We start from the raw sequence: 23,463 nt of genomic DNA, 5'->3' as shown, positions 1-23,463 counted from the left end.
TTCCCTCCCCGGCCCCTTCCCTCCGTCGTTGGCCGTCTCGGCTCCCTGTCCCCGTGGCTTCATTCTTCCCTTTCTGCCCTGTTCTTGTCGCTTATCTTGTCTTTCTCCATTGCGCTCGGTCCAGCTTCCTGCCCCTATTCTTCTTTCCTCCCTCGCTGTCGTGCTGCCTGCCCCAGGTTCTTTGTGCGTCTCCAGCCTGCTCCTCTTCCTTCTTTGTTGGTCTGTGTCCTGCTCTTCCCTCTTTCTGCTGCCTCTCTTCCCCTCTCTCTGCTGCTTTTATCTCCACCTCCGTCAGGCTCCCTGTCCTTCTCTGGCCGTCCTGTTCCCTGCCTCGTGCCTTCTCACTACACGCACACACGTCCCCCCCGCCCCGTCCAGCCGGATGCCGCTCTTCTCTTCTCTCTTCCTACTGTCCCGTGCCCTGCTCCTCACCTTTGGTGGCCTCCCCCTCTGCCCAGCAGCCCGTCGCCCCAGGAGCCAGGCGACGGACGGTCCGTTCCCTGCCAAACCGGGACAAGCGCGTGCCGTGGCTTAGCCCAGCTGGCAACTCTGCACCAGGGAGCTGCTTGCTCGCTCCACCCTCAGTGGGCTGGGGGAGAGAGCTGGAAGGGTAAGAGTGAGAAAAATCATGGGTTGAGATCAAGGCTGTTTAATAGGTAAAGCAAAAGCTGTGCGTGGAAGCAAAGCAAGGAATTAATTCACTCCTCCTTTTCGGCGGGCGAGGTGTTGAGCCACCTCTGGGAAAGCAGGGCTGTCATGTGTAACGGTTACTTAGGGAGAGAAATGCCGTAGCCCCTGCCCCCTCCCCCCCCCAAGGGACTCCCCCTTCTTCCCCCAGCTGCGTGTGCTGAGCATGATGTCAAATGGTATGGAATATCCCTTTGGTCAGTTAGCTGGGAAAGCTTTCCCAGCTGTGTCCTCTCCCAGCCTACCTGCTGGTGGGGCACTGAGAGAACCAGAAGAGGCCTGACTGTGGAAGCAGTGCTCAGCAAGAACCAAAACATCTCTACATTATTAACGGTGTTTTGAGCATAAATCCAAAACGTATCCCTTCCTAGCTACTGTGGCGAAAATGAGCACTATCGCAGCCAACACCAGCTCCGTGCGGCTGCGGCAACGGCGGCCGAGGTGGCCTTGGGGCAGGGGGGAGCGTTGGGGACCCTGACCCACGAATGGCTCTTGGGACTTGTTACGTGCGCGCCTGCACAAACCACCTGCCCTCTCCTTTGCCCTCAGGGCTGCGTTTGCGCTGCCTTTGCGTGGGGCAAGGGGCTGTGATGGAGCCCAGGGGAGGAGGTGGTGCACTGTGGGGGTGAGGGGAGGGGGCCCCCCGTTGCTGCTGCGCCTCAGCTGATGGCGGGGGTCTGGATGGAGGAGCCCCAGGTGCGGGCGGTGGGGCTGACGGTGCCGGCTCCTCCCTGGAAAAGGGGTGGTGCCCGGCTCCGGGGGGCCAGTGTGAGCCGAGGGCGGAGCGGAGCGGAGCTGTGGCCGAGCGTCAGCGGGCTGCGACTGTAGCGAGGGAGGAGGTGAGCGGGGGCTGGGTGGTGGAGCGCTGCGTCCCGGGTCAAGCCCCGAGGAGGGCTGCGGCGGGGCAGCGCCGGGTCGGAGCGGGCGGTGGGGAGAGCGAGGCTGTGGTGAGGGCTCGGTGGGGCTTCCGGGTGCATCGGCGGGAGGGACGGTGGCCCGCAGGGTCCGAGAGCGGGGAGGGCGGGCTGGCGGCGTGCCGGGAGCTGTGGTGGTGCGCCTGGAGGCTGGCCGTGCGGCCGTGTTGTGGCGCAGAGCGTGCCGGGAGGTGTAGTCCTTGCGGCGCGCGGCTGCCGGGCGGCCGTGTTGTGGCGCAGAGCATGCCGGGAGGTGTAGTCCTTGCGGCGCGCGCGGCTGCCGGGCGGCCGTGTTGTGGCGCAGAGCATGCCGGGAGGTGTAGTCCTTGCGGCGCGCGGCTGCCGGGCGGCCGGGTTGTGGCGCAGAGCATGCCGGGAGGTGTAGTCCTTGCGGGCGCGCGGCTGCCGGGCGGCCGGGTTGTGTTGCAGAGCATGCCGGGAGGTGTAGTCCTGGCGCAGTGGCTGCCGGCCCTGTCACGTGGTTCGCCGGGGCGTGGCGGGAGGCGCGGTCTTCCGGCGCTCGGGTGCCGGGCGGCCGTGCCGCGTACGGTAGGCGCGGTGTATTTTTGGGGTTGGATTCGTGTTGATTTCTGGGGGCTTCCAGGTGCGGCCGCTCCCCGAGAAGCGGTGAGTTCCCCGGGAGCTGACAGAAGGGAAGAGGGAAAGGAGGAGGACCTTTTCCCCCTGCCCCAGGGGCGCAGATGATGGCCGCCTCCCCGGCTCGCCGGAGCTCCCGCTCAGCCTCCCCTGGCCCCCCCCCTTGCCCCGTGCGCCTGCCCCCAGCCCCGGCACCTCCCCTGAAGCGTGCCGCGTAGCCCTTGGCCGCCCCCAGGCCCTGTCGTGAAGGCAGCGAGCCGGCCCTCAAGCGCACTGGATTCCCCCTCGGCGCAGGGGCCCTTAGCAGTAGCGCGGGGGAAGGGGCGCTGTGTCCGGAAGCCCCTGCGCAAGGAGAGGCTTTGGTCAGGGTCGATCGACGGTAATGACGGTCGCTGTTTCTTCTTTCCCTCTCCCAGAGACCGTGCTGAGGACGTGGTTGTCTGTCCTTCCCCGGGGACGCCGTCGACTGCGGCCGTCTCAGGCTCGCGTGGCTTCTCTCTGCCCGGCTTTGCCATCCTCGCGGCGCCGGGGCGAAAAGGGACACACAGAGCCCTTCCCGGCTGTGGACAGGAGCTGCCTCGGCTGAAGCTGGAGACGCCAACGAAAGGTAAAGCAGAAGAAACTGAAGGCGCTCTGGCTGCCAGCTGCCTTCCTGCTGCAGGCAAGAGAGAGCCTGTCCCTGCAGGTGAGGGAGGAAGGATCCCCCTTCATAGTCCGCAGCGGGCCAGGCCACCAACGTGCACCGCAGGGTCCGTACGCGTAACCCGGAGTTGGGTACGGGCGTGTAGGGCACGAGCGAGCTAGGCTACGTGCCGAGGAAGCCTCATCTCGTAAGAGCGGTAAGACACCCACGTATCCTCTTTAGGTGGAGGTCGGCCTAGAGTCTGGAGCTGCAGAAGAGGCAGGGAGGAGAGGAGGGGAAAGAAGCATGTGAACGGCTAAATTGTGCCAGCAGCGCTGAGAGCGAGAGTCGCGGTGAGTCCTGGGCCACTGGGGCCCCGTTGCCTCTCTTGTGCGTCCTGGGCCCTCCCTGTCTCTCCCCCGGCCCCCTCTCTTTCCTTACCTGCTGCAAAATTTTATTTTTTTTTTTGCGCCCCCCCCGCACCTTCTTTCTCCATCTCGCTCTGAGTGGCTCCCTGCCTCCCCGTCTTTTTCAGTCCTCCCTCTCTCTGTCCTGTAGCCTGTGGCTCCTTTTTCTATCTCCGCCTCTCTCTGCCTGGCTCTGGCTCCGTTTTTTTATTCCTCCTGCTCTGTCCTGTAGCCTGTCGGTATTTTGTCTTTCTCTGGCCCTCTTGGTCTGACTCCCTGTGTTACCGAAAAACGCGGTAAAATCGGAAACGACTCCTCAACGCCAATTTAGTATTAAAGAGCAGGCATTCTTTATTCACGGCGCCGGATGCACGGGGGATCGCTCCTCCTGGCGTGCGTACCTCACACACCTTTCCCGTACAATTTGTAGATCAAAATTTTAGGTATTCATACATATTCATTATTGTCCTGTCTACTGATCGGTACAAACTTGCTCGTTCCGTATGTAAATCGCTGCGCAGGCTCGGTTGTCCTCTTCCGTTGTTCTCTTCTGAGTAGGTGGTATTACTTGGGTCGGTGGTGGTCTGTGAGTCGGTGGTCGCGATCTCCCCCTGCGTAAAGGAATTACCTTTTTACCTTCTTGGCTAGTTTTCTCAGTCCGCTCCACGAACCGCGTTTTGTCATCCTTTTCTGACAGAAGCACATTGTCTGTTCTGTTCGCATTAACGATCGCCTAGGGACTAAAATGCAGATCGACGGATGCGCTGATTCGTACGCTCCATGTTCCCGTAATGGAACACTGTCTCTGGTTGGTTGATTTCATGGCTTTGGTTACATTTCCCCCGTATGGAAGTTCTGAAATAATAATTTTCTCACTACTTCCATCCTAGATCAATAATATTCCACTATGTCAGTTCGGTGTTTGGTTCATCTTCTCAAAGTTTTCACTTGATTGTGGTCTCCAGGGTGTATGCAGGTCCCATTTTCTACCCAAAATTTTATTAATTTGTTGAACTACCTCTGCAAAAAAATGTGGTGCTCTATCAGAGGACATTCCCGTTGGCACTCTAAATCTCGGTATTATTTCTTTCAGCAACGTTTTAACTACTACTCTAGCTTTGTTGGTGCAGCACGAGAAAGCTTCTGGCCATCTAGAAAATTTGTCAATCAGCACTAACAAATACTGCTCTATCTATTTTGTCTGGGTAACTCAGAGAACTTAATTTGCTAATAATTTCCGGGAGAATTTTTTGTTTTGTTACTCCTAAAGGTGGTTTCCTTTGGTTCAGGGGATTATTTCTAGGACAGATTGGACACTTAGCTACTATGGGTTTAACTATTCTTGTCATGCCTACACACGCTACAGATGTTTTTAAACTCAAAACCGTAGCATCTACACCCCAATGTGTTTGATCATGCTTTTCTTTTCAAGTTCTGTCATAACTTGTGGGGTTGTTATTATTATTACTTGTTTTTCTGGTGTTATCTACCACCTCTCTGTGTTTTGTGATGTTTCCAATTGTTCTGCTAATTGCTCATCCAATTTATTATATCTCGGTTTCAACTTTGGAATTCTGATCTGTTTTACTGGTACTAGCGCAAGGATACCTTGCTCTGCAGTCCTCTTTGCAGCTTTATCTGTCGATCGTTTGCTTATGTTTACAGCCGTCTGGCCGAATTGATGAGCTTTGCAACGCTTTACCGCCACTTCTTTTGGTTTCTGCACATCTTCCGGAAGTTGGAGAGTGTCGTCTTTATGCTGTATCGATGATTTTTGGGCTGATGGCAGTCCTTTCTCCTTCCCAATAGCTCCATGATCGTGGATCACACCAAATGCATGTTTGGAATCGGTCTAGATATTTATCCTTTGTCCTTCTGCCATTCGCAGAGCTCGCTTCAATGCTACCAATGCTGCTTTCTGTGCTGAGGTGTTTGCAGGCAGCACCCCTGACTCCGTTCCCTCGGCGGCGATAACGACAGCATATCCGGCCATTCGCTTCTCTTCTCGCCCAGAGCTTCTTCCATCTGTAAACAACTCCAGATCAGGATTTTCCCAGAGGTTTGTGTCTCAGGTCTGGTCTGCTGGAATAGACTTGTTCAATAGTTAGCAAGCGATCGTGTTCGAAATTGTCCGTAAGGTTTTCTGTTGTTAAAAACGTAGCAGGATTCAGTATAGCAGTAGTCTTCGATTCCACATCGTCTTGTTCTAACAGAACAACGTGATATTTCAACATTCTGCTAAGGGATAGCCAACGACCCCCCTTTTGTCCTAAAACAGTCACCGCTATGTGCGGGACACATACTGTCATCTTCTGTCCCATTGTTAACTTTGGGGCTTCCCGGATCGGCAGCGCTGTTGTTGCTACTGCCCGTAAACACCTAGGCCGTCTTTTACTCACGTGGTCGAGTTGTTTGGAGAAGTAGCCCACAGGTCTCTTCCAGGTTCCCAGTCGCTGTGTCAGCACTCCAAGGGCTAAATGTTGTCTTTCGTGGACAAACAACTCAAAAGGTTTAGCGAAATCAGGTAGGCCTAATGCAGGGGCCATCATCGAGGCTCTTTTCAGTTCTTTGAATGCCGCTTGGCATTCGGGCGTCCGGGTTAAATATTTATCCTTTGATTCTTTCAATGCCTCATATAATGGTTTTACATAGAGTCTGTAGTTCAGAATCCAGAGCTGACGCCATTTCACTATTTTCAGAAAAGCTCTCAATTCCTTTGGGCCGCTAGGTTTGGGAATTTGACAAATAGTTTCTTTCTTTTCACTTTCTAATTGTCTTTGTCTTTGAGATATTTCAAATCCTAAATAAATGGCTGCTGCTTCTCCTATTTGGGTTTTGTTTCTGGAAACTCTGCATCTTCCTTGGCCCAGAAAATTTAAAAATTTCAAAACGTTATTCTTTACTTTCTGCCACTATCAGAATGTCACCTGCATTCTGTAACAATATGCCTCTCCCTGGGTTCTGTTTTTTCTATACATTTCTACATTTCTAATTTTTTTCTTGCCAGCTGAGTCCCAAATATCGTAGGACTAATTTTAAATCCTTGTGTAAGTACGGTCCATGTTAGCTGTGTCTTTCATTCTGTGGTGGGGCTTTCCCATTCCAAAGCAAATAGGCTTTGACTTTTTATGCCTGGAGGTATGCAAAAGAAGGCATCCTTCAAATCTAGTACAGTAAACCATTTATGCTCCTCCTTTAAAAGAGGTCAGTAAAGTGTATGGATTAGCTACTACCGGATGTATGTCTTGGGCCACCTGATATATAGCCCTTAAATGGTGAACTAGCTAATACTCCTTGCCTCTAGATTTCTTTACTGGCGACACAGGAGTACTATATTCTGATTCACATTCCACTAAAAGCTCATATTCTGAAAAATTTTATAATTAACTTCTCTAATCCTTCTTGAGCCTCTCGCTTAATAGGGTATTGTTTTTGTCTTACCGGCTTGGCTCCAGGCTTTAAGGTTACTTTTACCGGCTCTGCCCACTTAGATCGCTCCGGAGCTCCGCTCGCTCAAACCAAAGGAGAATTACTACGTTTTCCACTTCTTCGGGAACCTGTTCCTCCCTGGAGGAATCCTGTAACATAAACGCTCTCGCCTCTGTGGCTTTAGATTCTGGTATTAGTAATTTAATCTCTCCATCTTTAAAAGTTACTTGAGCATCTAATTTACTTAATAGATCTCATCATAACAGAGGCAGTGGACATTCAGGCATATACAGAAATTGGTGAGTTGCCCATTGCTTCTCCAATTTAAACTTTAATGGCTCTGAGAGGGGCTAATTTTTCTTTGCCCTGTCGCACTAACACCACCTACGGATTTATGATTAAATTTCTCTTTACGTGTATTCAATACCAAAGAAGTGGCTCCCGTATCTACCAAAAATTCTATTTCTTCATTCCCTAGCTTCAGTGTAACCAGGTGTTCAGCTAGGGTTGATTCCCCTGGTCTCCTTCATGCCAAGCTACTTCAAGCATTTTACCCAGATCTCTGGATTCGGGTTCTTCTAGCTTCTGAAGGTTTCTTCTCCCCCCCGCCCCCCCCCCCCCCCCCACTATCTGGGGCTGATTGTCTTATGAATATAGAGACCAACTGAATTGCTTTTTCTGGTTTTTCTGCGTTCAAATGAGTATATTTTCTGGCAGTCACCTTCAGTCTTTCCATAAAGGCTGAAGGGGACTCCTTTAATTCTTGTCTCGCTTCATAAATTTTGACCCATTTATTGCTTTTGGCATTGCATGTCTTACTCCAAATAAAATCTCTCTCTGACATCTAGTCAACATTCCCCTGGGTCCTGGCTGATTCGGGTCCCACTCGGGATTTGTAGATGGAAAATTCTTATTAATTGTTCTCTGTAAATTCCTGTTAGCATGTGCTCCCTGCACCTGCCTTCTGGCTGTATTCAATACTATTTTCTTGTCAGTTCCATCAAGTGAAGTATCCAGTATCACAAGTAGAGCAACACTTCAAGTTCTCACCACATTTTCCTCTCTCCAAAAACATTGCCGTAGAATCCTGTGGACGTATCTCACGCTGTTTCTGCCACGCTGGATGATTCCACAGTGTAAAGAGCAAATCAACATATGCCACTTCTTCCCATTTGCCTTCCCTTTTTACAAAACAACATTAATTGCAAGATGGTACGATATTGCAACGTCTCACGTTCTGGCCATTTGTGCCCACCTTCCAATTGATACGTTGGCCACCAATGATTGCAATATTCAATTAATGGTTTCCGAGTTAGTAGGTCATCACCCCCGATGTCTTTCCAGTGCTTCAAAATACATCCCAAAGGTGTTCTCTGTGGGATAGGTTTCTTACTCAGAAATGCTCCCATCTCCCAGTCAACTAGTAGTTGTGATTGTGCGCTATCGCAAATAGTAGTCAGAGGGACTCCAACCCCCGTTAGAGGTCTCGCTGGAAATCCGCCACTGGGATCTGTAGCGCCCTGCTAGATATCCCTGGAGACTTCAACCCCCTGTTGAAGACCCCCCTGCCCTCGGGTCCCGCTCCACAGGCTTTCGCCTAGCAGAGACTTACCAACCGAGGTACCTCTTGGCCCCAACCCTGCGTGGCTTTTGCCGCGCCTTACGGGCAGGCCCGTGGGACTCAAACCCACTATCCTATCCTATGTGGGAAGCTAACCCCATGTATTATTCTACCTAAGTTTCTTCTTAAAAGAATGCCTTATTTACTTCAGTCCAAGGGATCTTGCTCAGAATTCTCTGGCCTGGGGATCGGAAGCTCTCCCCGAGAATTCCTTGGGGCTGGCTGCAGGTCCCACGGTCCCGCGGATCCGTCGAGATTCAAAAGCAGGGTCCCATCTGGGGTGCCAAAACTGTTACCGAAAAACGCGGTAAAATCAGAAATATCTATTCAACACAAATCTAGTATCAAAGAGCAGGCATTCTTTATTCACAGCGCCAGACGCACGGGGGATCGCTCCTCCTGGCGTGCGTACCTCACGCACCTTTCCCGTTCAATTTGTAGATCAAAATTTTAGGTATTCATACATAGTCATTATTGCCCTGTCTACTGATCGGTACAAACTTGCTCGTTCCGTATGTAAATCGCTGCGCAGGCTCGGTGGTGGTCCGTGAGTCGGTGGTCGCGATCTCCCCCTGCCAGAATTGCCTTTTGCCTTCTTGGCTCTTAATCTTGGCGGTCTTGGCTAGTTCTCTCAGTCCGCTCCACGAAACCGCGTTTTGTCATCCTTTTCTGACAGAAGCACGTTGTCTGTTGTTCTGTTGACGTTAACGATCGCCTAGTGACTAAAATGCAGATCGACAGACACACCGATTCGTACGCTCCATGTTCCCGTAATGGAACACCGTCTCTGGTTGGCTGATTTCATCGCTTTGGTTACACCTGTTCCTGTTGTTCAGTTTCTTCTTTTTTGGCTTTGTTTGATTCTCTCTGTGATTCCGTTTTTCTCTGCCTCGCTTTTCCCAGCTCCCCGTCCCTCGCTTTGAATGCCCGTTATCCTTCAGCAGCTCACTCTCCCTTGGTTGCCATCCCCGTTTCTGAATTCCTCCTGCTTTGCCACGTAGCCCGTGACTTTTTTCTTAATCTCTGTCTGCCTCAACGCTCCCCCCGCGCTTTTTAATTCGTCTGCTCTGCTCTGTACCCTGCTACTGTTCTTGCCTTTCTGAGTTCTTCTCTGTCGAGCTCCCTTTCCCTATTTGTGAATTCCTGTTCTTCCTGCAGCCACCGCTGTTCCCTGTGACCTCCGTCTCTCTCTGTCCAGCTCCCTGTCCCTAGGTTTTAATCCCTGCCTCTGCCCGCTGTAGCCCGTCTAGGTTTTTCTCTCGGCCTCTCTCTCTGTCCGGCTCCCTCTCTCTGTGTTCTAATTCCACGTTCTCTGTCACGTAGACCCGTGCTATTTGTTTGTCCTCATCTCTCTCTGTCCAGCTCCTTGCTGCTATGTTTTATTTCTTCCCTCTCTCTCTGTCTTTGTAGCCCGTTGCTGTTGTTGTGGTTTTTTTTTTTTTCCCCCCACTTGTTTCTTCGTTTGTCTCTGTCTGCCTCCCGGTGCCTGATCTTTAATTCCTCCTTCCCTGTTGGGCCGCTGTTCCTTTTTTCCATTCTACGTTGTGTTCTCTTTGGTCTCCTGTTCTTATTCATCGGTTCCCTCCTCGCCGCCCTGTGGCTTGTCCCCATTTTAGTGTTGCCTCCCTCTCCCTCTCTCTGGCTTCTTGCCCCTGTTTTTAAAATTCCTCCCTCTCTTCTCTCTTCCCTGTTGGCCGTGTGATCTTCAGCCTTTCTCCACCTCTTTCTGCCCAGCTCTCTGTGTCTATCCATTAATTCTTCCCTCTCTGCCCTGTAGCCTGTAGCTTTTGTCCTTTCTCCATCTTGCTGTCTCTGGCTTCCCCGTGAACCTGTTTTAGAATTGTTTCTCTCTTCTTTCTGTACGCATTGCGATTCCTTTTGCTCCCCATCTCCCTTTGTTTTGGGTGTTGTTTTGTTGTTGTTTTTCTGGCTCCCTGTCCCTAATTCTTAATTCTCTGCCTTCTCGTGCTCTGTACCACGTAGCCCCGTGGTTTGTTTTGTGGTGTTCCCTCCCCGGCCCCTTCCCTCTGTCGTTGGCTGTCTCGGCTCCCTGTCCCCGTGGCTTCATTCTTCCCTTTCTGCCCTGTTCTTGTCGCTTATCTTGTCTTTCTCCATCTCGGTCGGTCCAGCTTCCTGCCCCTGTTCTTCTTTCCTCCCTCGCTGTCGTGCTGCCTGCCCCAGGTTCTTTGTGCGTCTCCAGCCTGCTCCTCTTCCTTCTTTGTTGGTCTGTGTCCTGCTCTTCCCTCTTTCTGCTGCCTCTCTTCCCCTCTCTCTGCTGCTTTTATCTCCACCTCCGTCAGGCTCCCTGTCCTTCTCTGGCCGTCCTGTTCCCTGCCTCGTGCCTTCTCACTACACGCACACACGTCCCCCCCGCCCCCGTCCAGCCGGATGCCGCTCTTCTCTTCTCTCTTCCTACTGTCCCGTGCCCTGCTCCTCACCTTTGGTGGCCTCCCCCTCTGCCCAGCAGCCCGTCGCCCCAGGAGCCAGGCGACGGACGGTCCGTTCCCTGCCAAACCGGGACAAGCGCGTGCCGTGGCTTAGCCCCAGCTGGCAACTCTGCACCAGGGAGCTGCTTGCTCGCTCCACCCTCAGTGGGCTGGGGGAGAGAGCTGGAAGGGTAAGAGTGAGAAAAATCATGGGTTGAGATCAAGACTGTTTAATAGGTAAAGCAAAAGCTGTGCGTGGAAGCAAAGCAAGGAATTAATTCACTCCTCCTTTTCGGCGGGCAGGTGTTGAGCTGTTTCTGGGAAAGCAGGGCTCTGTCATGTGTAACGGTTACTTAGGGAGAGAAATGCCGTAGCCCCCAAGGACTCCCCCTTCTTCCCCCAGCTGCGTGTGCTGAGCATGATGTCAAATGGTATGGAATATCCCTTTGGTCAGTTAGCTGGGAAAGCTTTCCCAGCTGTGTCCTCTCCCAGCCTACCTGCTGGTGGGGCACTGAGAGAACCAGAAGAGGCTCTGACTGTGGAAGCAGTGCTCAGCAAGAACCAAAACATCTCTACATTATTAATGGTGTTTTGAGCATAAATCCAAAACGTATCCCTTCCTAGCTACTGTGGCGAAAATGAGCACTATCGCAGCCAACACCAGCTCTGTGCGGCTGCGGCAACGGCGGCCGAGGTGGCCTTGGGGCAGGGGGGGAGCGTTGGGGACCCTGAGCCACGAATGGCTCCTGGGACTTGTTACGTGTGCGCCTGCACAAACACCTGCCCTCTCGTTTGCCCTCAGGGCTGCGTTTGCGCTGCCTTTGCGTGGGGCAAGGGGCTGTGATGGAGCCCAGGGGAGGAGGTGGTGCACTGTGGGGGTGAGGGGAGGGGGCCCCCCGTTGCTGCTGCGCCTCAGCTGATGGCGGGGTCTGGATGGAGGGGCCCCAGGTGCGGGCAGTGGGGCTGACGGCCCGGTTCCTCCCTGGAAAAGGGGTGGTGCCCGGCTCCGGGGGGCCAGTGTGAGCCGAGGGCGGAGCGGAGCGGAGCTGTGGCCGAGCGTCAGCGGGCTGCGACTGTAGCGAGGGAGGAGGTGAGCGGGGGCTGGGTGGTGGAGTGCTGCGTCCCGGGTCAAGCCCCGAGGAGGGCTGCGGCGGGGCAGCGCCGGGTCGGAGCGGGCGGTGGGGAGAGCGAGGCTGTGGTGAGGGCTCGGTGGGGCTTCCGGGTGCATCGGCGGGAGGGACGGTGGCCCGCAGGGTCCGAGAGCGGGGAGGGCGGGCTGGCGGCGTGCCGGGAGCTGTGGTGGTGCGCCTGGAGGCTGGCCGTGCGGCCGTGTTGTGGCGCAGAGCATGCCGGGAGGTGTAGTCCTTGCGGCGCGCGGCTGCCGGGCGGCCGTGTTGTGGCGCAGAGCATGCCGGGAGGTGTAGTCCTTGCGGCGCGCGGCTGCCGGGCGGCCGTGTTGTGGCGCAGAGCATGCCGGGAGGTGTAGTCCTTGCGGCGCGCGGCTGCCGGGCGGCCGTGTTGTGGCGCAGAGCATGCCGGGAGGTGTAGTCCTGGCGCAGTGGCTGCCGGCCCTGTCACGTGGTTCGCCGGGGCGTGGCGGGAGGCGCGGTCTTCCGGCGCTCGGGTGCCGGGCGGCCGTGCCGCGTACGGTAGGCGCGGTGTATTTGGGGTTGGATTCGTGTTGATTTCTGGGGGCTTGCGGGTGCGGCCGCTCCCCGAGAAGCGGTGAGTTCCCGGGAGCTGACAGAAGGGAAGAGGGAAAGGAGGAGGACCTTTTCCCCCTGCCCAGGGCGCAGATGATGGCCGCCTCCCCGGCTCGCCGGAGCTCCTGCTCAGCCTCCCGCTCAGCCTCCCCTTGCCCCCCCCTTGCCCCGTGCGCCTGCCCCCAGCCCCGGCACCTCCCCTGAAGCGTGCTGCGTAGCCCTTGGCCGCCCCCAGGCCCTGTCGTGAAGGCAGCGAGCCGGCCCTCAAGCGCACTGGATTCCCCCTCGGCGCAGGGGCCCTTAGCAGTAGCGCGGGGAAGGGGCGCTGTGTCCGGAAGCCCCTGCGCAAGGAGAGGCTTTGGTCAGGGTCGATCGACGGTAATGATGGTCGCTGTTTCTTCTTTCCCTCTCCCAGAGACCGTGCTGAGGACGTGGCTGTCTGTCCTTCCCCCGGGGACGCCATCGACTGCGGCCGTCTCAGGCTTGCGTGGCTTCTCTCTGCCCGGCTTTGCCATCCTCGCAGCGCCGGGGCGAAAAGGGACACACAGAGCCCTTCCCGGCTGTGGACAGGAGCTGCCTCGGCTGAAGCTGGAGACGCCAACGAAAGGTAAAGCAGAAGAAACTGAAGGCGCTCTGGCTGCCAGCTGCCTTCCTGCTGCAGGCAAGAGAGAGCCTGTCCCTGCAGGTGAGGGAGGAAGGATCCCCCTTCATAGTCCGCAGCGGGCCAGGCCACCAACGTGCACCGCAGGGTCCGTACGCGTAACCCGGAGTTGGGTACGGGCGTGTAGGGCACGAGCGAGCTAGGCTACGTGCCGAGGAAGCCTCATCTCGTAAGAGCGGTAAGACACCCACGTGTTCTCTTTAGGTGGAGGTCGGCCTAGAGTCTGGAGCTGCAGAAGAGGCAGGGAGGAGAGGAGGGGAAAGAAGCATCTGAACGGCTAAATTGTGCCAGCAGCGCTGAGAGCGAGAGTCGCGGTGAGTCCTGGGCCAGTGGGGCCCCGTTGCCTCTCTTGTGCGTCCTGGGCCCTCCCTGTCTCTCCCCCGGCCCCCTCTCTTTCCTTACCTGCTGTAAAAATTTTTTTTTTTTTTTGCGCCCCCCCCGCACCTTCTTTCTCCGTCTCGCTCTGAGTGGCTCCCTGCCTCCCCGTCTTTTTCAGTCCTCCCTCTCTCTGTCCTGTAGCCTGTGGCTACTTGTTCTTTCTCCGCCTCTCTCTGCCTGGCTCTGGCTCCGTTTTTATTTTTTTATTCCTCCTGCTCTGTCCTGTAGCCTGTCGGTATTTTGTCTTTCTCTGGCTCTCTTGGTCTGACTCCCTGCGTTACCGAAAAACGCGGTAAAATCGGAAACAACTCCTCAACGCCAATTTAGTATTAAAGAGCAGGCGTTGTTTATTCACGGCGCCAGACGCACGGGGGATCGCTCCTCCTGGCGTGCGTACCTCACACACCTTTCCCGTTCAATTTGTAGATCAAAATTTTAGGTATTCATACACATTCATTATTGTCCTGTCTACTGATCGGTACAAACTTGCTCGTTCCGTATGTAAATTACTGCGCAGGCTCGGCGGTGGTCCGTGAGTCGGTGGTCGCGATCTCCCCCTGCCAGAATTGCCTTTTGCCTTCTTGGCTCTTAATCTTGGTGGTCTTGGCTAGTTCTCTCAGTCCGCTCCACGAAACCGCGTTTTGTCATCCTTTTCTGACAGAAGCACGTTGTCTGTTGTTCTGTTGACGTTAACGATCGCCTAGTGACTAAAATGCAGATCGACAGACACACCGATTCGTACGCTCCATGTTCCCGTAATGGAACACCGTCTCTGGTTGGCTGATTTCATCGCTTTGGTTACACCTGTTCCTGTTGTTCAGTTTCTTCTTTTTTGGCTTTGTTTGATTCTCTCTGTGATTCCGTTTTTCTCTGCCTCGCTTTTCCCAGCTCCCCGTCCCTCGCTTTGAATGCCCGTTATCCTTCAGCAGCTCACTCTCCCTTGGTTGCCATCCCCGTTTCTGAATTCCTCCTGCTTTGCCACGTAGCCCGTGACTTTTTTCTTAATCTCTCTGTCTGCCTCAACGCTCCCGCCGCGCTTTTTAATTCGTCTGCTCTGCTCTGTACCCTGCTACTGTTCTTGCCTTTCTGAGTTCTTCTCTGTCCAGCTCCCTTTCCCTATTTGTGAATTCCTGTTCTTCCTGCAGCCACCGCTGTTCCCTGTGACCTCCGTCTCTCTCTGTCCAGCTCCCTGTCCCTAGGTTTTAATTCCTGCCTCTGCCCGCTGTAGCCCGTCTAGATTTTTCTCTCGGCCTCTCTCTCTGTCCGGCTCCCTCTGTCTGTGTTCTAATTCCACGTTCTCTGTCACGTAGACCCGTGCTATTTGTTTGTCCTCATCTCTCTCTGTCCAGCTCCTTGCTGCTATGTTTTATTTCTTCCCTCTCTCTCTGTCTTTGTAGCCCGTTGCCGTTGTTGTGGTTTTTTTTTTTTTTTTTCCCACTTGTTTCTTCGTTTGTCTCTGTCTGCCTCCCAGTGCCTGATCTTTAATTCCTCCTTCCCTGTTGGGCCGCTGTTCCTTTTTTCCATTCTACATTGTGTTCTCTTTGGTCTCCTGTTCTTATTCATCGATTCCCTCCTCGCTGCCCTGTGGCTTGTCCCCATTTATTGTTGCCTCTCTGTCCCTCTCTCTGGCTTCTTGCCCCTGTTTTTAAAATTCCTCCCTCTCTTCTCTCTTCCCTGTTGGCCGTGTGATCTTCAGCCTTTCTCCACCTCTTTCTGCCCAGCTCTCTGCGTCTATTCATTAATTCTTCCCTCTCTGCCCTGTAGCCTGTAGCTTCTGTCCTTTCTCCATCTTGCTGTCTCTGGCTTCCCCGTGACCCTCTTTTAGAATTGTTTCTCTCTTCTCTCTGTACGCATTGCGATTCCTTTTGCTCTCCATCTCCCTTTGTTTTGGTGTTTTTTTTGTTGTTTTTCTGGCTCCCTGTCCCTAATTGTTAATTCTCTGCCTTCTCATGCTCTGTACCACATAGCCCCGTGGTTTGTTTTGTGGTGTTCCCACCCTGGCCCCTTCCCTCCGTCGCTGGCCGTCTCGGCTCCCTGTCCCCGTGGCTTCATTCTTCCCTTTCTGCCCTGTTCTTGTCGCTTATCTTGTCTGTCTCCATCTCGCTCGGTCCAGCTTCCTGCCCCTGTTCTTCTTTCCTCCCTCGCTGTCGTGCTGCCTGCCCCAGGTTCTTTGTGCGTCTCCAGCCTGCTCCTCATCCTTCTTTGTTGGTCTGTGTCCTGCTCTTCCCTTCTCTCTGCTGCTTTTATCTCCACCTCCGTCAGGCTCCCTGTCCTCCTCTGGCCGTCCTGTTCCCTGCCTCGTGCCTTCTCACTACACGCACATACGCCCCCCCGCCCCCACCCCCCCGCCCTCGTCCAGCCGGATGCTGCTCTTCTCTCCTCCTACTGTCCTGTGGCCTGCTCCTCACCTTTGGTGGCCTCCCCCTCTGCCCAGCAGCCCGTCGCTCCAGGAGCCAGGCGACGGACGGTCCGTTCCCTGCCAAACCGGGACAAGCGCGTGCCATGGCTTAGCCTCAGCTGGCAACTCTGCACCAGGGAGCTGCTTGCTCGCTCCACCCTCAGTGGGCTGGGGGAGAGAGCTGGAAGGGTAAAAGTGAGAAAAATCATGGGTTGAGATCAAGACGGTTTAATAGGTAAAGCAAAAGCTGTGCGTGGAAGCAAAGCAAGGAATTAATTCGCTCCTCCTTTTCGGCGGGCAGGTGTTGAGCTGTTTCTGGGAAAGCAGGGCTCTGTCATGTGTAACGGTTACTTAGGAAGAGAAATGCCGTAGCCCCCAAGGACTCCCCCTTCTTCCCACAGTTGGAACCCGCAGTTCGGTACGGGCGTGTAGTGCACGAGCGAGCTAGGCTACGTGCCTAGGAAGCCTCATCTCGTAAGAGCTGTAAGACACCCCCGTGTTCTCTTCAGGTGGAGGTCGGCCTAGAGTCTGGAGCTGCAGAAGAGGCAGGGAGGAGAGGAGGGGAAAGAAGGATGTGAACGGCTAAATTGTGCCAGCAGCGCTGAGAGCGAGAGTCGCGGTGAGTCCTGGGCCAGTGGGGCCCCGTTGCCTCTCTTGTGCGTCCTGGGCCCTCCCTGTCTCTCCCCCGGCCCCCTCTCTTTCCTTACCTGCTGCAAAATTTTTTTTTTTTTTGCGCCCCCCCCGCACCTTCTTTCTCCGTCTCGCTCTGAGTGGCTCCCTGCCTCCCCGTCTTTTCAGTCCTCCCTCTCTCTGTCCTGTAGCCTGTGGCTACTTGTTCTTTCTCCGCCTCTCTCTGCCTGGCTCTGGCTCCGTTTTTATTTTTTTACTCCTCCTGCTCTGTCCTGTAGCCTGTCGGTATTTTTGTCTTTCTCTGGCTCTCTCGGTCTGACTCTCTGTGTTACTGAAAAACGCGGTAAAATCGGAAACAACTCCTCAAGACCAATTTAGTATTAAAGAGCAGGCATTCTTTATTCACGGCGCCGGATGCACGGGGGATTGCTCCTCCTGGCGTGCGTACCTCACGCACCTTTCCCGTTCAATTTGTAGATCAAAATTTTACGTATTCGTACGTATTCATTATTGTCCTGTCTGCTGATCGGTACAAACTTGCTCATTCCGTATGTAAATCGCTGCGCAGGCTCGGTTGTCCTCTTCCGTTGTTCTCTTCTGAGTAGGTGGTATTACTTGGGTTGGTGGTGGTCTGTGAGTCGGTGGTCGCGATCTCCCCCTGCGTAAAGGAATTACCTTTTTACCTTCTTGGCTAGTTTTCTCAGTCCGCTCCACGAAACCGCGTTTTGTCATCCTTTTCTGACAGAAGCACATTGTCTGTTCTGTTCGCATTAACGATCGCCTAGGGACTAAAATGCAGATCGACGGATGCGCTGATTCGTACGCTCCATGTTCCCGTAATGGAACACTGTCTCTGGTTGGTTGATTTCATCGCTTTGGTTACATTTCCCCCGTATGGAAGTTCTGAAATAATAATTTTCTCACTACTTCCATCCTAGATCAATAATATTCCACTATGTCAGTTCGGTGTTTGGTTCATCTTCTCAAAGTTTTCACTTGATTGTGGTCTCCAGGGTGTATGCAGGTCCCATTTTCTACCCAAAATTTTATTAATTTGTTGAACTACCTCTGCAAAAAAATGTGGTGCTCTATCAGAGGACATTCCCGTTGGCACTCTAAATCTTGGTATTATTTCTTTCAGCAACGTTTTAACTACTACTCTAGCTTTGTTGGTGCAGCACGAGAAAGCTTCTGGCCATCTAGAAAATTTGTCAATCGGCACTAACAAATACTGCTCTATCTATTTTGTCTGGGTAACTCAGAGAACTTAATTTGCTAATAATTTCCGGGAGAATTTTTTGTTTTGTTACTCCTAAAGGTGGTTTCCTTTGGTTCAGGGGATTATTTCTAGGACAGATTGGACACTTAGCTACTATGGGTTTAACTATTCTTGTCATGCCTACACACGCTACAGATGTTTTTAAACTCAAAACCGTAGCATCTACACCCCAATGTGTTTGATCATGCTTTTCTTTTCAAGTTCTGTCATAACTTGTGGGGTTGTTATTATTATTACTTGTTTTTCTGGTGTTATCTACCACCTCTCTGTGTTTTGTGATGTTTCCAATTGTTCTGCTAATTGCTCATCCAATTTATTATATCTCGGTTTCAACTTTGGAATTCTGATCTGTTTTACTGGTACTAGCGCAAGGATACCTTGCTCTGCAGTCCTCTTTGCAGCTTTATCTGTCAATCGTTTGCGTATGTTTACAGCCGTCTGGCCGAATTGATGAGCTTTGCAACGCTTTACCGCCACTTCTTTTGGTTTCTGCACGTCTTCCGGAAGTTGGAGAGTGTCGTCTTTATGCTGTATCGATGATTTTTGGGCTGATGGCAGTCCTTTCTCCTTCCCAATAGCTCCATGATCGTGGATCACACCAAATGCACGTTTGGAATCGGTCTAGATATTTATCCTTTGTCCCTCTGCCATTCGCAGAGCTCGCTTCAATGCTACCAATGCTGCTTTCTGTGCTGAGGTGTTTGCAGGCAGCACCCCTGACTCCGTTCCCTCGGCGGCGATAACGACAGCATATCCGGCCATTCGCTTCTCTTCTCGCCCAGAGCTTCTTCCATCTGTAAACAACTCCAGATCAGGATTTTCCCAGAGGTTTGTGTCTCAGGTCTGGTCTGCTGGAATAGACTTGTTCAATAGTTAGCAAGCGATCGTGTTCGAAATTGTCCGTAAGGTTTTCTGTTGTTAAAAACGTAGCAGGATTCAGTATAGCAGTAGTCTTCGATTCCACATCGTCTTGTTCTAACAGAACAACGTGATATTTCAACATTCTGCTAAGGGATAGCCAACGACCCCCCTTTTGTCCTAAAACAGTCACCGCTATGTGCGGGACACATACTGTCATCTTCTGTCCCATTGTTAACTTTGGGGCTTCCCGGATCGGCAGCGCTGTTGTTGCTACTGCCCGTAAACACCTAGGCCGTCTTTTACTCACGTGGTCGAGTTGTTTGGAGAAGTAGCCCACAGGTCTCTTCCAGGTTCCCAGTCGCTGTGTCAGCACTCCAAGGGCTAAATGTTGTCTTTCGTGGACAAACAACTCAAAAGGTTTAGCGAAATCAGGTAGGCCTAATGCAGGGGCCATCATCGAGGCTCTTTTCAGTTCTTTGAATGCCGCTTGGCATTCGGGCGTCCGGGTTAAATATTTATCCTTTGATTCTTTCAATGCCTCATATAATGGTTTTACATAGAGTCTGTAGTTCAGAATCCAGAGCTGACGCCATTTCACTATTTTCAGAAAAGCTCTCAATTCCTTTGGGCCGCTAGGTTTGGGAATTTGACAAATAGTTTCTTTCTTTTCACTTTCTAATTGTCTTTGTCTTTGAGATATTTCAAATCCTAAATAAATGGCTGCTGCTTCTCCTATTTGGGTTTTGTTTCTGGAAACTCTGCATCTTCCTTGGCCCAGAAAATTTAAAAATTTCAAAACATTATTCTTTACTTTCTGCCACTATCAGAATGTCACCTGCATTCTGTAACAATATGCCTCTCCCTGGGTTCTGTTTTTTCTATACATTTCTACATTTCTAATTTTTTTCTTGCCAGCTGAGTCCCAAATATCGTAGGACTAATTTTAAATCCTTGTGTAAGTACGGTCCATGTTAGCTGTGTCTTTCATTCTGTGGTGGGGCTTTCCCATTCCAAAGCAAATAGGCTTTGACTTTTTATGCCTGGAGGTATGCAAAAGAAGGCATCCTTCAAATCTAGTACAGTAAACCATTTATGCTCCTCCTTTAAAAGAGGTCAGTAAAGTGTATGGATTAGCTACTACCGGATGTATGTCTTGGGCCACCTGATATATAGCCCTTAAATGGTGAACTAGCTAATACTCTTTGCCTCTAGATTTCTTTACTGGCGACACAGGAGTACTATATTCTGATTCACATTCCACTAAAAGCTCATATTCTGAAAAATTTTATAATTAACTTCTCTAATCCTTCTTGAGCCTCTCGCTTAATAGGGTATTGTTTTTGTCTTACCGGCTTGGCTCCAGGCTTTAAGGTTACTTTTACCGGCTCTGCCCACTTAGATCGCTCCGGAGCTCCGCTCGCTCAAACCAAAGGAATTACTACGTTTTCCACTTCTTCGGGAACCTGTTCCTCCCTGGAGGAATCCTGTAACATAAACGCTCTCGCCTCTGTGGCTTTTGATTCTGGTATTAGTAATTTAATCTCTCCATCTTTAAAAGTTACTTGAGCATCTAATTTACTTAATAGATCTCATCATAACAGAGGCAGTGGACATTCAGGCATATACAGAAATTGGTGAGTTGCCCATTGCTTCTCCAATTTAAACTTTAATGGCTCTGAGAGGGGCTAATTTTTCTTTGCCCTGTCGCACTAACAACACCTACGGATTTATGATTAAATTTCTCTTTACGTGTATTCAATACCAAAGAAGTGGCTCCCGTATCTACCAAAAATTCTATTTCTTCATTCCCTAGCTTCAGTGTAACCAGGTGTTCAGCTAGGGTTGATTCCCCTGGTCTCCTTCATGCCAAGCTACTTCAAGCATTTTACCCAGATCTCTGGATTCGGGTTCTTCTAGCTTCTGAAGGTTTCTTCTCCCCCCCGCCCCCCCCCCCCCCCCACTATCTGGGGCTGATTGTCTTATGAATATAGAGACCAACTGAATTGCTTTTTCTGGTTTTTCTGCGTTCAAATGAGTATATTTTCTGGCAGTCACCTTCAGTCTTTCCATAAAGGCTGAAGGGGACTCCTTTAATTCTTGTCTCGCTTCATAAATTTTGACCCATTTATTGCTTTTGGCATTGCATGTCTTACTCCAAATAAAATCTCTCTCTGACATCTAGTCAACATTCCCCTGGGTCCTGGCTGATTCGGGTCCCACTCGGGATTTGTAGATGGAAAATTCTTATTAATTGTTCTCTGTAAATTCCTGTTAGCATGTGCTCCCTGCACCTGCCTTCTGGCTGTATTCAATACTATTTTCTTGTCAGTTCCATCAAGTGAAGTATCCAGTATCACAAGTAGAGCAACACTTCAAGTTCTCACCACATTTTCCTCTCTCCAAAAACATTGCCGTAGAATCCTGTGGACGTATCTCACGCTGTTTCTGCCACGCTGGATGATTCCACAGTGTAAAGAGCAAATCAACATATGCCACTTCTTCCCATTTGCCTTCCCTTTTTACAAAACAACATTAATTGCAAGATGGTACGATATTGCAATGTCTCACGTTCTGGCCATTTGTGCCCACCTTCCAATTGATACGTTGGCCACCAATGATTGCAATATTCAATTAATGGTTTCCGAGTTAGTAGGTCATCACCCCCGATGTCTTTCCAGTGCTTCAAAATACATCCCAAAGGTGTTCTCTGTGGGATAGGTTTCTTACTCAGAAATGCTCCCATCTCCCAGTCAACTAGTAGTTGTGATTGTGCGCTATCGCAAATAGTAGTCAGAGGGACTCCAACCCCCGTTAGAGGTCTCACTGGAAATCCGCCACTGGGATCTGTAGCGCCCTGCTAGATATCCCTGGAGACTTCAACCCCCTGTTGAAGACCCCCCTACCCTCGGGTCCCGCTCCACAGGCTTTCGCCTAGCAGAGACTTACCAACCGAGGTACCTCTTGGCCCCAACCCTGCGTGGCTTTTGCCGCGCCTTACGGGCAGGCCCGTGGGACTCAAACCCACTATCCTATCCTATGTGGGAAGCTAACCCCACGTATTATTCTACCCAAGTTTCTTCTTAAAAGAATGCCTTGTTTACTTCAGTCCAAGGGATCTTGCTCAGAATTCTCTGGCCTGGGGATCGGAAGCTCTCCCCGAGAATTCCTTGGGGCTGGCTGCAGGTCCCACGGTCCCGCGGATCCGTCGAGATTCAAAAGCAGGGTCCCATCTGGGGTGCCAAAACTGTTACCGAAAAACGCGGTAAAATCAGAAATATCTATTCAACACAAATCTAGTATCAAAGAGCAGGCATTCTTTATTCACAGCGCCAGACGCACGGGGGATCGCTCCTCCTGGCGTGCGTACCTCACGCACCTTTCCCGTACAATTTGTAGATCAAAATTTTAGGTATTCATACATAGTCATTATTGCCCTGTCTACTGATCGGTACAAACTTGCTCGTTCCGTATGTAAATCGCTGCGCAGGCTCGGTGGTGGTCCGTGAGTCGGTGGTCGCGATCTCCCCCTGCCAGAATTGCCTTTTGCCTTCTTGGCTCTTAATCTTGGCGGTCTTGGCTAGTTTGCTCAGTCCGCTCCACGAAACCGCGTTTTGTCATCCTTTTCTGACAGAAGCACGTTGTCTGTTGTTCTGTTGACATTAACGATCGCCTAGTGACTAAAATGCAGATCGACAGACACACCGATTCGTACGCTCCACGTTCCTGTAATGGAACACCGTCTCTGGTTGGTTGATTTCATCGCTTTGGTTACACCTGTTCCTGTTGTTCAGTTTCTTCTTTTTTGGCTTTGTTTGATTCTCTCTGTGATTCTGTTTTTCTCTGCCTCGCTTTTCCCAGCTCCCCGTCCCTCACTTTGAATGCCCGTTATCCTTCAGCAGCTCACTCTCCCTTGGTTGCCATCCCCGTTTCTGAATTCCTCCTGCTTTGCCACGTAGCCCGTGACTTTTTTCTTAATCTCTCTGTCTGCCTCAACGCTCCCGCCGCGCTTTTTAATTCGTCTGCTCTGTACCCTGCTACTGTTCTTGCCTTTCTGAGTTCTTCTCTGTCCAGCTCCCTTTCCCTATTTGTGAATTCCTGTTCTTCCTGCAGCCACCGCTGTTCCCTGTGACCTCCGTCTCTCTCTGTCCAGCTCCCTGTCCCTAGGTTTTAATTCCTGCCTCTGCCCGCTGTAGCCCGTCTAGATTTTTCTCTCGGCCTCTCTCTCTGTCCGGCTCCCTCTGTCTGTGTTCTAATTCCACGTTCTCTGTCACGTAGACCCGTGCTATTTGTTTGTCCTCATCTCTCTCTGTCCAGCTCCTTGCTGCTATGTTTTATTTCTTCCCTCTCTCTCTGTCTTTGTAGCCCGTTGCTGTTGTTGTGTTTTTGGTTTTTTTTTTTTTCCCCCCACTTGTTTCTTCGTTTGTCTCTGTCTGCCTCCCGGTGCCTGATCTTTAATTCCTCCTTCCCTGTTGGGCCGCTGTTCCTTTTTTCCATTCTACGTTGTGTTCTCTTTGGTCTGCTGTTCTTATTCATCGGTTCCCTCCTCGCCGCCCTGTGGCTTGTCCCCATTTTAGTGTTGCCTCTCCCTCCCTCTCTCTGGCTTCTTGCCCCTGTTTTTAAAATTCCTCCCTCTCTTCTCTCTTCCCTGTTGGCCGTGTGATCGTCAGCCTTTCTCCACCTCTTTCTGCCCAGCTCTCTGTGTCTATCCATTAATTCTTCCCTCTCTGCCCTGTAGCCTGTAGCTTTTGTCCTTTCTCCATCTTGCTGTCTCTGGCTTCCCCGTGACCCTCTTTTAGAATTGTTTCTCTCTTCTTTCTGTACGCATTGCGATTCCTTTTGCTCCCCATCTC

This window comes from Phalacrocorax aristotelis, unplaced genomic scaffold (genome assembly GCF_949628215.1).
Source record: "Phalacrocorax aristotelis unplaced genomic scaffold, bGulAri2.1 scaffold_65, whole genome shotgun sequence".
NCBI classification, from domain to species: Eukaryota; Metazoa; Chordata; class Aves; order Suliformes; family Phalacrocoracidae; genus Phalacrocorax; species Phalacrocorax aristotelis.
Note: the sequence above shows the minus strand (reverse complement) of the source record.